General features: G+C 49.2%; 1 long non-coding RNA gene across 1 annotated transcript in view; it reads left to right on the top strand.

Annotated features, from left to right (window-relative positions):
• The window catches only part of LOC129346079 (uncharacterized), a 63840-nt gene that overhangs the window by 34710 nt on the left and 12476 nt on the right, over positions 1 to 16654 (top strand). Inside the window, exon 2 of the long non-coding RNA XR_008598699.1 lies at positions 8887 to 8959. This is a non-coding gene — a long non-coding RNA (uncharacterized LOC129346079). The remainder of the gene's footprint in view (positions 1 to 8886; positions 8960 to 16654) is intronic.

Below are 16654 nucleotides of genomic sequence, written 5' to 3'. Positions count from 1 at the left end.
CAAGAAAATTAGTTCTGGGCCAGATGGTACATGAAGGAATGCCTCCCCCATCCAAAACAATTCCCTGCAGTCAGAGGGAGTGGGGAAGCTGTATGGGTTGGGTCCATGGTGCTAGGAAGCAAGTACATAACTCTTCCTCCAGCACCATTTCCCCAACTGGAAACGCTTCCCTCACTAGAGGCGATTTGCTGCCACAGCAGGGGGGAAAGATACGTATCTGCATTTTGCAGCATTTCTCCCACTAGCATTTAAATTGGCCTGGGATGCCATGTTTGATCAGGGAAACAGGACTTGAAGCCTGATCTATGCTGGGTACCTCTTGCAGTGGTTTTCTGAGGGCCACATTTCACATCCAGTGCTGATCACGAAACTTCAGCATAGTAAAGGACTTTTTGTCCCAAGAACGGGGCCTCAGACCCTCTGCTTTAATGGGACCATGGAAGAGCCATTGGCAACTGTAGTGGAAGCAGCCCAAGGAAGACTGATGCATATCATCAGTCTTCCTTGGGCTGTTTCTACTACAGTTGCCAATCCCCTGGTGGGGCTTGGCGATCTCCAGGAATTACAGCAGATGCCCAGTCTACAGGGATTAGTCCCCCTGGAGAAAATGGCTGCTTCGGAGGGTATACCCTGTATGGCGTCATGTCAGTGCTGACACCTCTAACCCACCCTCTCCAAGCTCTGCGGGTCGCACTACGAGTAGCGAAGGACACTTGCTTGGCAAGTGAACAGACTCAGGGCCAAGCTACACATGACGAATGACACTTGAACGGCAAGTGTATTTCTCCCTGTTCACTTGCCCTCCACTCAATCCACTTGCCATTCAAGCGTCATTCGTCATGTGTAGCTTGGCCCTCACAAGTATTCCTCCCTGTTCACTTGCACTCCACTTGCTCTCCACTTGATCAAATGGAGTGCAAGTGAATGGCAAGTGAACAGGGAGGAATACACGTGAGTCGATTCACTGGCCAGGCAAGTGTCATCCGTCACTTGTAGTGCGACCCTACCTCCAAAATCTCCAGGAATGTCTCAACCTAGTGTAAGCAACTCTAGTTTCTACATGGATGCTCTATGCCATCTTAGCTTCCTGATTGTGCTGTTGTTTTGGGAATGCTCTGCCCTCTCTTAGTCCCCCCCCCCCCAGTTCTGTATGAATTTTTTTTTAAAGGTCACAGTCAAAGTAACTTCGGGCTCTGTGTCACTGGAAGGTTAACTTTTTTGCAAGTTCTGCCCTCACTGGCCCCGTTTTGGTCACCCCAAATGCCCACAGCCACCATTATTCCCCTGCCACCAAAGGGCTTCTGGGGGCTTTTTAAGAAGTTGGTAATTGACAGGTCACTGTAGTACAATAACATTATATTGATGTATTTCTATAATGGCTTAGTTCCCAGCTTTCTTTTTTTTAATTAAAAAAGCCCTTTCCATTACAAATTACCCCCACAGAACAACAGTTATTATTTAATGGCATTTTATACTTAATAATTAATAGGAGTTATTTGTATTTCTTCTGGATCCAGCCCACTCCCCAGCCTGTCTGCAGTTAAATCTCTGAGTCAAGATATGGAGAATGTGTCTGCTTTTGGGTCACATGTGCATGGAGAGTAAAGCACATCTATGCACATGCAGCACAGCCATTACAGATGCTGCAGCTGCAGAAAATTAAGCCTTGGTGAATTGTTATTTTTAACAAATTATTTAAACATGTATCATCTACTTGAGTATAATGAAATGATTTAAATATAAACATAAAAATAAACACTAACGCCTACACAATTTATATTAGAGCAAACTATAGTCCTGTGGCACCTTCAAGACTGCCAGGTTTATTGAAGCTTTTGTGGACTTTGCCTGATCTCTTAGATCTGAGGAAGCTTATACTTTAGTAAATCTTTCATCTCAAGAATCAGGGTGTGTGGGTGTGTGTGTTCTAATGAAATTAATAAAAACTTGCCTGATCGTGAGTCACAGCTCACTTCTTCAGAAAACTCATACTACACAGATTAGTTGCCTTGGAGAAAATGGCTGCTTTGGAGGACGGATTCTATGGCATTATACCTTGTTAAGGTCCCTCCTCAGGCTACACCCCCAGATCGCTAGAACTTCCAAACCCATAGCTGTCAACATGGGGGGGCTCATTGGCCTGGGGGGGGGGGCTCAGTGGCCTTGAAAAACCCATTTGTCGCAAGTACAGCAGAATGTCCCTGTTTCCATTTGTGAAATGTTGGGAGAGTGTGTCTACAGCTCTCCATGGAGAACCAGTCATATGCCTTTGGGGGCCTGACTTGGGTTTGTATTTTTTCTCTTCTTCAAGTCAGTGTTTCGCTTGACAAATGGAGGAAATTCCTCCGCATTAGTCTAAAATCACCCATTGTGAGATGTATCCAGCCTCCCTCACACTTTGCATAGGTTGTCATACAGAAAAAATCCAAGTCAGTCTTACTAGAAGACTCACCCTGCCACAGGAAAGCTCCCAAATACCAGAGAAGAAGGGGGAGAAATCTTCTAGAAAGTTGTTGGATTATATTTAGGCAGAGCTTCCTTTCTTCAGAACCACCCTGGAGGCCCAGTCTCTTAAGAATCTTTTTTCTTTTCATTAGTGGATACCATGGACTGCCAAAAAGACAAATAAGTGGGTACTAGATCAAATCAAGCCTGAATTCTCCCTAGAAGCTAAAATGACAAAACGGAGGCTATCACACTTTGGTCACATCATGAGAAGGCAAGATTCTCTGGAAAAGTCAATAATGCTGGGAAAAGTCGAAAGCAATAGGAAAAGAGGAAGACCTAAAAGGAGATGGCTTGACTCAATAAAGGAAGCCACATCTTCCAGTTTGCAGGATCTGAGTAATTCTGTTAATGATGGGATGTTTTTGGAGGTCTTTCATTCACAGGGTTGCCACAGGTCAGAGACGACTTGACAGCACATAACACACACACGCACCATCCCCACTGTGCAATCCCCACTGTGCAATGAAGCTTGATGCGAGTTTGTCCCAATGATATTTCAGGGCTCTCACATTGGGGGCTCCAGAGGCAGCTCTTTGCTCCCGGAGCCTGGCCCTTCTGTGAAATGCCTTGCTGACAGCCCCCAGGCCCCCAGGTAGGCTGTAGGATTTGCAGGTTGCCTCCCACAAATAAGAATTAGACTTCCAGCAGAAGCACTCAGCCGCCTTGAGGCCTACTTGTCGAGCATGGGCTGTCCACTGGGAGTGGTGCTAGATCCACACGTTGAAAGCCTTTATTGCATCAGAGCGTCAATGTACTTGGCTTTTGAACAACATTCTCCTGCGGAAGTGGCAAGGAAACACGCCTGCATCCTCTTCTCTTCCGCTCCATCAGCCACTTCAGCTTGGGAAAGAGCCCAAGAGGGCCCCATTGGTCACTCAACTTCCTTATGTTGCATAACCAGTCTAGTGCAATGGAATGCCAGAACGCTGGTCTTGTCAAATGGGGTTGCCAATCTCCAGGTGGGGCCTAAAGTTTTCCCAGAATATGACTGATCTCCAGGCCGCAGGGATCAGTTCCCCTGGAGGGAATGGCAGCTTTGAAGTTTGGGTTATGTGGCATCACATCCCTCCTTCCTCACCCCAAAATCTGCCATCTCCAGGCTCCTCCCAAATCTCCTGGGATGTTCCTATCTGCAGTTGGCAGCCCTAGGCTGGCACTTCCTTCCACTTCATTGCTGCTTCCCCAGAATTACTGAAGAGAGAAGCAGCCGACAGTTTAGCTCCCTATACTCTGCTGCTTGTATGGAAGGGGGAAAGGGATCAGCATGCATGGCGTACACACCAACTCTTCCCCCTCGGGGTTTTCTTCTGAAGAAGGAAGAATCCTGCCCCCTCCCCAGTCATCACAGCCTTCTGCAGATGTTGCTTGAGACTCACCGGCTGTGCTAGGATCTTCTCTTGTGTTAGTTGGAGGAGGGAGTACATTTGACAACAAAAATGCTGAACAAACCTGAATCCTCATATTATTTGCCTTCAAGAATGCAAAGGTCTTAACTGTTGCCATGCAAAGCCACCCAGATCTCAGTATAATAGAATTCTTGCACAACAGGGAGGAAGAAGGGAACAGAGGCCTAGGCTGTGAGAGCATATATTTCCCAACCATCTTCCTGGTTGGGAAATTCCTGAAGATCTGGGAGTGGAGCCTTGGAAGGTAGGGTTTGGGGAGGACGGGACCTTGGCAGCGTATAATGCCAGAAAATCCATCCTCCAAAGCAGCCATTTCCTCCAGGGGAGCTGATCTCTGGAGTCTCTACACGAGATGCCTCAGTGCGTGTTTGTCAAGTGTAGGGAGATGCAATGTTAGTTGGGAAGCATAGTTTAAAAAGACAAAGCCGACGGAGATCACTCCTCAGAGGGTTTGTTAATTCACCTTTGCCTCCCTGAAGGCTCTGTCAATTTCACCTCTCCAGTTGTGTGGAAGCACAACCAGAGGGCAGCGAGGAATGGAAATGGGCTGGAGCTGCCTTCCAGAGCCAGGCTTGGAACTGGAGAGGTTCTGATGGCCTGACGTTTCCCTTCTGGCATTTCCCAGCCCCTTCGCACAGCTCCAGTTATAGCAAAACCTTTTCCCTGCTGCCGGCTCTGTCTTTTTAAACTACCCTTCCCAGCTAACATTGCATCTCCCAACACGTGTTCTTCACGTACCAGATGTACGTGTAAAGAGACTCTCTGTAGTCTGGAGATCAGTTGTAATTCCAGATTGCAAAGCCCCACATGAAGGATGGCAACCTTAGTTTGCCCCAAACCATGGTGGGGCAGCAGGGTAAAACAATGGGCCTAGCATCTCATGCCTGTGAACTATGCGGTCAGAGTGCTAGGTTACAGGATGCCAGTTCAGTGATCAGGGCAAAGAAAATTCAGTGAGAATACAAGTGTCACAGGACAGCTCTAGGAGTCATTCTGAGTTTCATTTCAACAAGGTGCATTTGTTTCTTTTGCTTACTATTCTTCATAAGGAATCGGGCAATGTTAACAACACCAGGCACTGTATTGGATTTGTAGCATGTTGCAGTCCAGCAATATGGCCACTCTTGAAAATGATGCTCCATGGTCTGGGGTGCCTGCCCCTCACTTTTGGCCATAGGGGTCTTGCAAAGCAGAGATCCATGCTGTAACATCCAATACCCAAGTGCCACAGGACAACGCCTGCAGCTTCCTTCAGCCCTATTACCTGCCAGGGCCATCTGTGCAGGCTTCTTTTTATAAAACAAGGGATGGGTTGCCAGATCCAGGTTGTGAAATTCCTGGAGATTTTGGGAGTAGAGTCTGGGGAGGGTGGAGTTTGGGGAGGGGAGGGACCTTAGCACACACGCACACACCCAAAGCAGCCATTTTCTCCATGGGAACTCATCTCTATGGTCTAGAGATCAGTTGTAATTCTGGGAGATATCCAGCTATCACTTGGAGGTTGGCAACCCTGTGTCTGAAGAAAGAAATGGAGGACAGTGTCATGGAAGCAAATCAAACCAAGCTGAAAATGCTCTGAAACCTAACTAAGGCAAAAGGTGTAATACAATTCTAACCTAAATAATTCCAAACTGACTTCACATTCAGTATATTTCACTTTCAAATTTAATAACAATACCAAGTCATATTTCCTATACATGTATTAAACATAAAGGCACTGAGAGATCTCTGTCTTTTGGTGCTACACCTCTGAAGATGCCAGCCACAGCTGCTGGCGAAACGTCAGGAACTACAATGCCAAGACCACGGCAATACAGCCCGGAAAACCCACAACAACCATAAAGGCAAACTGGCATCCTATTAATCCCAGGAAAAGGCAGAGACCTGCTTAATTTTTTAACAAAGGAATCCTAAATATTCAAAGTGCAAATGCTTATATATATATATAGTATGGGATGTAAACAGAAGTACATTTCCTATGCTCTTATTCAAGGGATTTCAAAAAAGGCCCGTGCCTATGGGAATCTCAACAGAGTTATGCACATATGCCCAGAATCATACAGTTGATATAAATATCTTAGCCATGTGCCATATTGCAAACAGCCTCAATAAAGAGCGCATAAATAGATACAAATTCTGAGCAAATTCATCAAAGTTCGTAAGTAAAGGTCCAAATCCACTAGTAACTGTTTATAATTCTTGTAGTAACTACTTGACTGAATAGCAGAGCCCTGAGAGAGTGTTTGCTGGGGCATTCAAAGCACTTCCTTAGAAGTATCCCCGCATTGCAGATGGTGGTCTATGGCGGAGAGTGGAAGTGCCTATAGCCATCTTGTGAGTTTATGACAGATGCATGATTTGGCCTTAGAGCCTCCCCGATTGCAGCCCAGGTGCTTGGTCCCTCTCCCACCCCATCTCACAAGCTGGCAGTCCAAGCTGGCTGAGGGTTTTGATATGTTGTCAGCGTGGTCGAGCCCAGTTTGTGCCTCTGACATCAAACAAGACTCTTCCTGCCTTGGGGATGAAGCAATGGGGAGCTGCCTTCTGCAGCCAGCTCCAAAGGGAAGTTTTCTCATGGAAAAGAAGTTAGCTGAGGCAAAATATTCAGAAAATTAGAGGCTGGAAGAACAAAAGGGTTGTTTGTCTCAATTAAACTGGCAGTGTGTATAGCTGGTGAATTTGTACCGCAGGGTTCCAGTGGAAGGACTGATGCTGAGGAATGAGTTCCATCCACCGTGTCTTCTCCTCTCTCGTAACACCAGGGTGGGCGATTTCCTCATGGCTTCCAAACTCCACTGTGACATTAGGGGGCCCATGTTAGTGACTCCCAGGTCCACTTGAATAAAATGCAAGCCATCTGATTTGACACTTCCAGGCACTTAAATGTTATGTCTCTATATTTTTTTTGACTTTATTTATACCCCATCTCTTCAATGAGGGCCCAAATGCCTTACATCGTTCTCCTCTCCTCTATTTTATCCCCACAACCACCCAGTGAGGTAGGTTAGGCTGAGAGTATATGACTGGCCCCAGGTCAGCCAGTAAGCTTCCATGGCAGAGCGGGGATTTGAACCCGGGTCTCCCAGATCCTAGTCCAACTCTCTTAACCACTACACAATCGCTGGTCAGAGCAGACCTCTGACAAACATTATTTGGGAACTTGGGAGCTTCACAGAGGCTTTGAGTTGCCATTGGTTCAGTGTTGGGCTGGCTGAACCCAGGTTGCCCTCTGCTAGAAGGAAGTGTTTGCATGGAATGGAGTTCTGGCCCTCTGACCCACGAGGGGTGCCCAGAGCAGGTACAGCATGTAGCCTTGCCTTGTGGAATCTGCGAAGCCTTTGCTTTTCCAGAATGTGGCATAGCGAGTTGGGGGCTGGCTGCACGTCAGCTGACGGTCAGTCTGTGTCACATTGAGGAATGAGCAGGCATCACCCATGCTCCAGGGGGCTGGGATGAGTAATCTTTAAAGAAAGCGCAGAGGGGGGCGGAAGAGGTTTCAGCACAAAAAAAAAAAAGTGAGGTGGGCAGACTAGAATTCCCTTAAAAGGGGGGGGAAGGGGCGGGGGCTAAACCCAAACAAAATTGAATTAAGATCCAAGAGGGTTAAAAAAATCCAAATCACAAGGTCGATTATTAAAATTACTAAATGCAAAATATAAATGAATCAATGTACAACAAATCCATACATTTTAATCTGTAGGCTACATTTGGGGGTGTACTTTTATGTTATTCTGTAATGGTGGTGGAGACAGCCCTCAAGTTAGGGTTGACTTACAGCGAACCTTGGTGGGGTGTTCATAGCAAGAGATGTAACAGAGATGATCTGCCATTGCCTGGCTCTGCAATTCTGTAATAAATACATGCATTTTGTTGTACATTGATATACTACTGTTTTCCATTCAACCATTTTAATAATTGGCTTTGTGGTTTGGATTTTTTTAACCCTCTTCCATCTCAATTCAGACTAGAATTCTCTCTTGCCTCCATTTTGTGTGCTCCAAGAGTGCGGCAGAATAATCAGGTGCAGAGGTGGATTGGGGGGGGGGGAAGAGACAGGGAAGAGTTGTAGAGAGAAAGGGGTGGGGGGAGTTTTGCACTCCGGGCCACATCTCTGCTGCATGTTGCCCTCTGCTAGAAGTAAGTGTTTGCATGGAATGGGGTTTTGGCCCTCAAGTGGCAAATTCTGGGTGCTGAGAAAAGCAGCCAGGAGTGAAGCCACCACGTCTCCACGAGGATGTTCTCCCGCACGTCTTGCTGGACAGTTTCCCACAGGAATCCATGTGTGTGGCCGTGGGGCCTGAGGACTGAAGGGCGGAGGCAGAGGGCGGGGTTTGGTACCTTGCTGTGGCTTCCATCCCCCACAGGTGCATGTATGTGCTGGCCCCATGGCTTTAGCACCACCCCACGGGCTTTCTGCTTTAGACAGTGGCTCAGAGGAAGAGGTGCCTGCCAGTGCTAGCATGCCGCCCCCTCCCTCCACAGCCTGGCCAGTGGTTCTTTGTCCCTTAGGGTGGCCCCAACCAACTGGTCAGCCTCTCATCCCCCTTTGTGGCCCTGGTGGATCCAGACGGCAGTGTTCAATCCCAGGTGCACTGGGCCTGGCAGGACGCGACAGTGGAACACTTTGTGCAGAATAAATGAGCAGCAGCAGCCGCAGGCCTGGAGGGAGCTTTGCAAGCTGGTAACTGTGCCGAACCCTCCAGGCCCCACCCAGCTGGGAAGCGGGTTTCCGGAGCTGCCACATAATCTTGCTGCTTTTGAAAGCTCTATTTTTAGGGTTGCTTTTAACTGATTCAGGAGCACGCTGCTTGCCCTCTGACAGGCCGGAGGATGAGCACAGCAAGGAACGCCTCCCTTCCCAGTACTTTCTGGTGGGGCTCTCGAGGCCCTGGGGGTCTGAAGCAAATGGCTGAGTGGCAGAGAGTTCCAGTTCATTGACTGATTAGTCACTCTTTCCTCTTTTCCCCCACAGAGCAGCCACAGCACCAGAACTCGGCTGCACAAGAGACTACAAGCCCAAATGCTCCCAGTCCTGTCCAGCTCGGGTGAGTCTTGTTTCAATTCCTTGTCCCTCTCTCCCACCTCAGCCTCTGGACTACAGCCTTAAGCAGACTTAACTAGGAAGTCTGTCTCATGACACGTGCCAGAACTTAACAGCAATAAGATGCTTGAAATGCATTCTCAGTAATCCTTGGAACAGTAGCATGCAAATTGTTGTGCAAAAGCACCCAACGGGGCTCCTCAGATCACCTTTGGCATGCTACTTGCCCACACCTGGGTCATTGTACAGGCACTGACACTGTGACAACAACCCAAGGGAGGGAGTCAACACACCTGGTCAGGTGCAGGGAAATCCCAGAAGGGTTATGGTGGCCAGAAATGCTTTCCCACCCCGGGGCTAAGAAGAGTCTGGGAGGCAATATTAACTTCAGCTTCTAGCAACATGTCTGCCTGCTGTTTAGGGAGCAGATCAAGGTAACAGGGTTTTAGATTCACAAGAGAACTGTGCCTTCCATTTTAACACAAAAGACAACTGTTGCCTAGTATTAAAGATCTGGGGAATGGTGGAGGCTGTTAATTCATAGGGTCACTCTAAGTCAGAAGTGACTTGACAGCACATAACACACACCCACAAGGTAGACTGATATTTCCAACAGAGGAGGGATCACAGGCGAAAGTGGCTCGCTTGGGGCTGCCTCGTCAGTTTCTGGCTGACTGGAGATCTGAACCAGGAACTTTCTGCTTAATTCTGGATTTCCTAGTCCTCAAGGAAAAGAGGAAGACCTAAAACAAGATGGCTTGACTCAATAAAAGAAGCCACGTCCTCCAGTTAGTAAGATCTAAGCAAGTCTGTTAATGATAGGACATTTTGGAGGTCTTTCATTCATAGGGTCACCATAGGTCAGAGGTGACTTGACTGCACATAACACACAAATGAATAGCAGCAGAAAAGTTTGTGTTAGGCATTGTTGTGCCATCGCAGGCTTGCCTTTGGGCAAGAGGTCCTTCTTATTTGAAGTAGTCCTCACCCTACAGTAAGCTGTCTCTCAGCTGTTCTCCTTGTTCAAACCGATGATTTTCCAGCTCTTCTCTGGCAACTGGTTCAGATATTTGTGTGCACCCCCTTGGATCTCTCACTAGTTGCCTACTCAGCATTTGATGCTGCTCTGCTGAATGTGTGAACAATCATATTGAAAAGTACTGTGTTGCAACTGCGTAGGAGAAAAGCACAGTTCAAGAAGAGGTTTTTCTGTAATGCATTATTCAGACATGCAAGTTGACAGCTGATGCAAGTTCATCACATATGTGGGCATTCTAGATCGGACTCTTCTGGGGAGGGAGCAATTTGGGCCAAAGGAGAAGATGGTTACGAGCCAAAAAATAGCACCTCCTAAGGTGATATCCTTCTCTTGGGGGAATTAGGAAGGCCCTTCCTCCTGGAGCTTCTCCTGGGCTCCTTCTCTTCGAATAAAGTTGCTGGGCCTCCCTCCTGCGGTCCAGGGAAAAACTTGACTTCATAGCACTCCTGCCTTGTTGCCCAATCAAGGCTCAACATTGCAAGCCTAAACTGCTCCTCCAGCCCTTCCTCCACCACCTTCAGGCAGATCAGACCATGTCTATCCACATGAGCACACACACCCTTTCCCCTGCGGGTTCATATGACTACCAAGGCGGGTGGAGCTACTTTTTCACACTTGGGAGGGCAATCCAGGTGGCTGTTGATGAATTTTGGAACTGCTTGCTGAGACTCGGAGACACTTCATGTGTTTTGTTTTTCAACTGTACTCCTAGGGTAGCCCTAAAAATGTCAGGTGTGGACGTGATAAGTGCACATTTGTATACTTGTGCTTCAAGCAGGTGCGCTGGTTAGAAACTTACAGTTGCTTACAGCTGTCTCCAGGAACTGCTTATCAGCAAGTTTTGCCTTGGCGCCTTGTGTGAAATGTCCCTGCTTGCCCGTTAATCAGCTGGGGTGCTTCTCCATGAACTACCATAGGGATCTCCAGTGCAGTGTGCTTGAGGATGCGTTTCCTGGAACCCTCTTGCTTCTTGGAGATAAAAATCCAACCAGTCTTGAGAAAAACGGGGAGCTTTGGGTGGCTTCCCACTGGGGGGGGGGGCTGACGAGCCAAGCGCTCAGCTCATCCCAGGCAGACACATCCTGGCTGGGCCCTCACTGCACAGCTATAGACAGACTTTCTTACGTCTCTGGGTTTGGCAGTCTGGCCCCTTTCCTTGGAAACTGAAAGGGCTTCCTTCTCTTGCCCATCTGAGGGCCAAGCTAGCAGTGAAAATTACACTTGAATGGCAAGTGAACAGACTCGCATGTATTCCTCCCTGTTCAGTGTTCAATCCCAGGTAGTGATCGAGTGGAGCGCAAGTGAACAGGGAGGAATACGTGTGAGGGCCAAGCTACACATGACGAAAGACACTTGCCTGGCAAGTGGATTGAGTGGAGGGCAAGTGAACAGGGAGAAATACACTTGCCGTTCAAGTGTCATTCGTCACTTGTAGCTTGGCCCTGAGTCTGTTCACTTGCCATTCAAGTGTCATTCGTCACTTCTAGCTTGGCCCTCAGTTTTCCTCTGCTTCGGTGGAGTCAGAGATGCTTCAGAAAAGCCTTTGCACCTGCAGGGAGCACCTGATCAGAAACAGCCTCTGCCATAGCAGAATGCGTGGTCTGGAACTGCCCAATATTCGGGGGAGCCTCCTCATGTCTTGCAATGGGCCTTGTCCCTGGCCACTTCCACACTACTCACCTTCATCCAGAACGCTGCGGAATGTAGTGAAAAAACGTGAAAGACAGCATCTTTTCATGCAAGTTTGGCACGATGTTGCGCAAAACTCACGCGAGAATACGCTATCTTCCGCATTATTTTTTTTGCGACGTTCCACAGCGTTCCAGATGAAGGTGAGTAGTGTGGAAACGGCCCCTGTCACAGCTATTTTGGGGTTGCACCCACGACTCCTCCTCACAATTTCAAAAGTGCCTGCAGGCTTGACATGGTTGGAGAGCCCCTGGGCAACCAGGTTGCTCCATGCCTGGGAGGGGCAATTCCTTCATTTTGCATGCCAGAATACTGGCCATTGTGTTTGTCCTCCTGCCCCCTTTTTGCTACCCACACACACAGGCCAGAAAGAAAACCCTCGCTTTACAAGCTCCACACTCCGGGGACATCTTGCCCCACCATTAACACTACTCTCCATTCTTTTCCAGCCAGCTGCTCAAGGGCTCCTCTGGACATCCCTCTCTTCCTTCCACTGCCTGCTGGGGTTCCTGGTGATGGGATTTTATCCTCTTGCTCAGAATCACATTGCCAGGGATTTCCAACAGTCGGTGAGCTACCACACTGGAGGGAGACACATCAGCAGAGCTGCCGGGCAGGTCAAGACCTCCCCTGCTCTGGGAAGCAGGAGTGCCAAGGTGTCCCTGGCTGCATACTGCGGAGTGCCCTTCTTCAGACAGCAAGGGACAGGGCTTGGTCCACCTGTGAACAGCGTGAGGTTTGGCCGTGTTCACAGTGGCTAAGTTCCGCCTCTTGGAGTCTAGCTCTCCTCTCTCCCATCATTTTAGGATTCAAAGAGAGCCGTGGAGCAGAAGAAGCCAAGGAGGCAGAACAAGGAAACTGGAATGGCCAGGGATCTTGCTTCTGTAGGGCAGTCAAGACAGCGGCTGTGAGCCAATGGTGCCTCTGCAGGGCCGTGCAATGGTCCTTCCGGACTTAGACTCCCGTGCCTACTGAGCTGATACTCAGTTGCTTTGGATAAACTGGCTCAGTTCAGCAGGAACAGGAGTCCTGCCCAGGCCTCCACTGCTGGAATGCCACATTGTCCCAGGCCCTGGGTGCAACTGAGGTTTCTTCCCTCTCTCATGGTGGGGCACAGCCTGGGCTACAGGTGTGCAGCTGAGAACACTGGGACCAACAGGGCTCCTCCACAATGAAACAACTGACAACTCAGGCGCCAGCCAGTCCTACGTGGTCCTTGTTGGGTTGCCACCTCTGGGTTGGGAAGTTCTTAGCCATTTGGGGGTGAAGCCAGGGGAGGGGAGGGGTTGGGGAAAGGAAGGACCTCGGTAGAGAATAATGCCACAGAGTCCAAAGCAGCCATTTTCTCCAGGGGAACTGATCTCTGTGGAGTCTGGAGATCAGTTGTGATTCTGGGAGGTCTACTTGGCCTTCCTGGAGGTTGGCAACCCCACTTCCCTGCCAGGCATCTTCTGATACACAACTGGCTGGTAACACTTGGGCCATCTGTCATCTATATCTTTTGGGCTTCTGTTTGTATTATACATCCTGAGCAGGGTCCTAGGCCAGCCTGGAACTGAAAACCAACATGACCCTTAACAGCAAAGTGAACTACTGGCTTATCAGCTACATGTGTAAAGAACAGAAACAGGCAAAAGCTGGGTCAAAAGCTGGGTAGCCAAACTGGGCTTAAACATATGCCAGGTTTTCCTTGTCTCTCCCAGACAATGAGATGTGCACAAAGAATTCTATGCTTGGAACTCAATTCCCAGGCACCCAAGAGCCAGCTCGAATTGAGACCTGCCTGCATTAGGAAAAGTGGCCTTTCCGTGCTCTTTTTCTGACCTGAAATGGGCCAGTGCCTTACTGGGAAAACAGTATGTACTTATGGGCACATATATTTCCTCAGTGCGGAAAACAGCACCATCCCCAGGGGCTGTTTCAGTAGGGAAAATAGTCCAAATCAGCCCCATGCAACTGGGTACAAAAAAGGCAGCGTATGTCCGATTGCCAGAACTGGTGGGGCGGGGGTGGGGAAGAACATGATGTGTTGTTAGGCCCCTGGCAGGAGTCAGGATTTCTGGATTCTGACTTGTGGGGGTAGGAGAAGGGAGAAAACGTAAGTTTTGCGAAAATGGTGAGGAAGGGAGGGTGGGTAGATTGAAAATGGGGGCCCTAGGCCACTGCAGAGAATCCTTTCAAGTTCAACTGTCCTATAAAGAAAAGAGCACATTTTTGGTAGTGATTTTTTGCAGAGAAAAGGCTGCATGTGTACGTGCATGTGTGTTAACATGCAGTTTCCAACCACTGGCCCTCGCGGGCTACTCACTCCTGAAAAGCACAGGAGCAAAGCAGGCAACGTTTCCTCAGTCTTAACACGGGGCCAGCAGTTGCCAATTTTTCACTTGGTTGTTTTAGGTGTGTCTTATCAGAAGAGTTGAGCAGATCTTGCTTCCCACCAGACTGTGGAAACTGTTGCCTGCCAAGGGCTCTGGATTAAGACAAGACTCCCTGCAGTTGGCGACAGGATGGCTTGACTGGAGCATGTGTACCCATGACATCCTGAGACAAGACAGAAGCCAGCCTTCCAAACAGCAACCCCTTTTGCCTTGCATGTACCTTCCAAGGCAGGAGGCAGGCAAAAGACGCCAGTCCCTCACCCCTCCCCGCATTCACACACACACACACACAGACTTTGCCAGCAAGTCCAGGCTTCATGGGCAATTAAGGGATTAAGAGAAAGCAGCCAGGGATCCCACCCTATTCTGAGTCATCTTGGAGCTCAGGGAGAGCTTACCCTCCGAGGCCCCTCTGCCCACACCCCTGCCCTGAGGCTCCAGATGGTGAAGCTGGAATGTTAATGCCTGGATGTATCAATACATAATGGGAAGGGTGGGGCAAGAGGCTTAGCAGAGGGCCAAGAAACTGCCAGGAAGAGGAAGACTACGGAGGTTGGCGGCACCCACTTGGTTCTTGTAAGGCTGAGCAGCACCTAAGACACAGGGTGGGGTGGGGGACAGCAAGAAGAAATCCATTTTCAGCCATTAGAGTCTCCAAGCCAGCAGCTGTCAGGCCCTTTCAGTGTTCCTGCCAGCTCCCCCCCTCCCAACCTTTCCTACCTGGGAAGTGAGTTCTAATCCACAGCACAAACAGCCATAGAACAGAATGGACAGCTCGGCGCCATCCTAGCTCTTCCTTTTGACCTACAGAACTGGAAAACTAAGAAGCAGGGAGACAAGAAAGGATTTGCTCTAGACATTTCCCCAGCCAAACACACACAACTGAAGGTTCCTTGCCTAGCTGGCGCACCACCAGACTGGTCTTACCATCTCCAGATGCAGTCAAAAATAATAATAATAACAATAACATTCAATTTATATACTGCCCTTCAGGACAACTTAATGCCCACTCAGAGTGGTTTACAAAGTATGTCATTATTATCCCCACAACAATAATCACCCTGTGAGGTGGGTGGGGCTGAGAGAGCTCCTAGAAGCTGTGACTGACCCAAGGACACACAACTGGCTTCAAGTGGAGGAGTGGGGAATCAAACCCGGCTCTCCAGATTAGAGTCCAGCGCTCTTAACCACTACACCAAAGAGCACCTATAAGACTAACAAAATTTGTGGTAGGGTGAGCTTTTCTGAGCTCACTTCTTCAGATACAGCGAGAATGTGAGTCCAAGTGAGCTGTGGTTCACGAAAGCTCCTACCCTACCACAAATTTTGTTTGTCTAATAGGTGCTAATGGACTCTTGTTCTTTTCTACTGCTACAGACAAACATGGCTACCATCTTGATCAGTCTCCAGATGGGCTTCCCTTGGATCACCACTAAATGGAGCTACCTCATGTCGGGTCCCAGCAGGGTTGTTGTTCCTGCTTAACTACATCCCATCACGTTCCCCGCTGATATACAGCCATTGACATTGAGAAGGTTTTTGTGCGGTCTGCAAATACACACATGGCTAGAAACGCCAACGCACGAGCAACAGTGCCCCTGCCACACCATTCCAGCTCTTGGGAAAGCGACGCTTGCCTCCAGGCCCAAGCTGGACCCTTACTGCCAACCCCTCCGTCTCTGTGATCCCAAGTGCCTCTCTGCCACCTTGGTGAGGCCCAGCTCCATCTGGCCCAGCAGGGTCTGTTTGGCAGTCCGGAGAACAGTCTGGCGGAGGGAGGGTAACATGGGGGCACCCAGCAGCTGATACAAACTCATCCGGAAGTCCTCGTCTGCCCAGAACCGTTTGATGTACGCTCGGCTATAAATAGGCCTGGAAATGGAACTGGCCTGGAAATGGATTCTCCAATCCCCCACCCGACCCTGGCTGCAGCCTGAGCAAGCAGAGAGGGAGGTGCCAGAAAGGAGGAAGGAGAAAACAGAGGGCAGGCAGTTGGGAGGGGGGACCCAATGTCTTACCCCCAGCCCTGGGAAGAGAATCTGCCAGATGCACTACAATTCCCAAGAGATGAGTGAGGAGCTGCTGATATCCCAGATCATCGCAGGGGCTAATTATGGTGGAGTGGGGAAGGCAAGCTGGGAGGTCTTCCCATGGCTGAAGGCACACGCCACATAGCGGAGGGCCCAGCAAGGAAAGCAGGTTCCTTGTCCAAACCCACAAGGCTGCCTCCCCACCCGTGCACGTATCTGCTATTGCTGCTCCCCTTATCAGATTAGCCACAGCATGTCATAGGAATACATTCTGTGCAGGAAAGGTAACCCCAGCCCACACACCAAGATGCTTTATAGAAACTATCCCATGTTGTTCTCACAACACTCCCAAGATACAGATTAAACCGAAGGGGAGAGGAGTGGTGGAGCGTCTGCTTGGCCTGCAGAAGGTCCCAAGTTCTATCCCTGGCATCTTCAGTTGAAAGGACCTGGCAGTAGGGGGTGTGAAAGACCTCCCTCTGAGACCCTGGAGAGCTGCTGCCAGTCTGAGCAGGCGATACTGACCTTGGGGGACCAAAGGTCTGATTCAGGATTAGGCAGCT

The sequence above is a fragment of the Eublepharis macularius genome, chromosome 19 (genome assembly GCF_028583425.1).
Source record: "Eublepharis macularius isolate TG4126 chromosome 19, MPM_Emac_v1.0, whole genome shotgun sequence".
NCBI classification, from domain to species: domain Eukaryota; kingdom Metazoa; phylum Chordata; class Lepidosauria; order Squamata; family Eublepharidae; genus Eublepharis; species Eublepharis macularius.
This window is presented reverse-complemented; position numbering and strand designations above follow the sequence as displayed.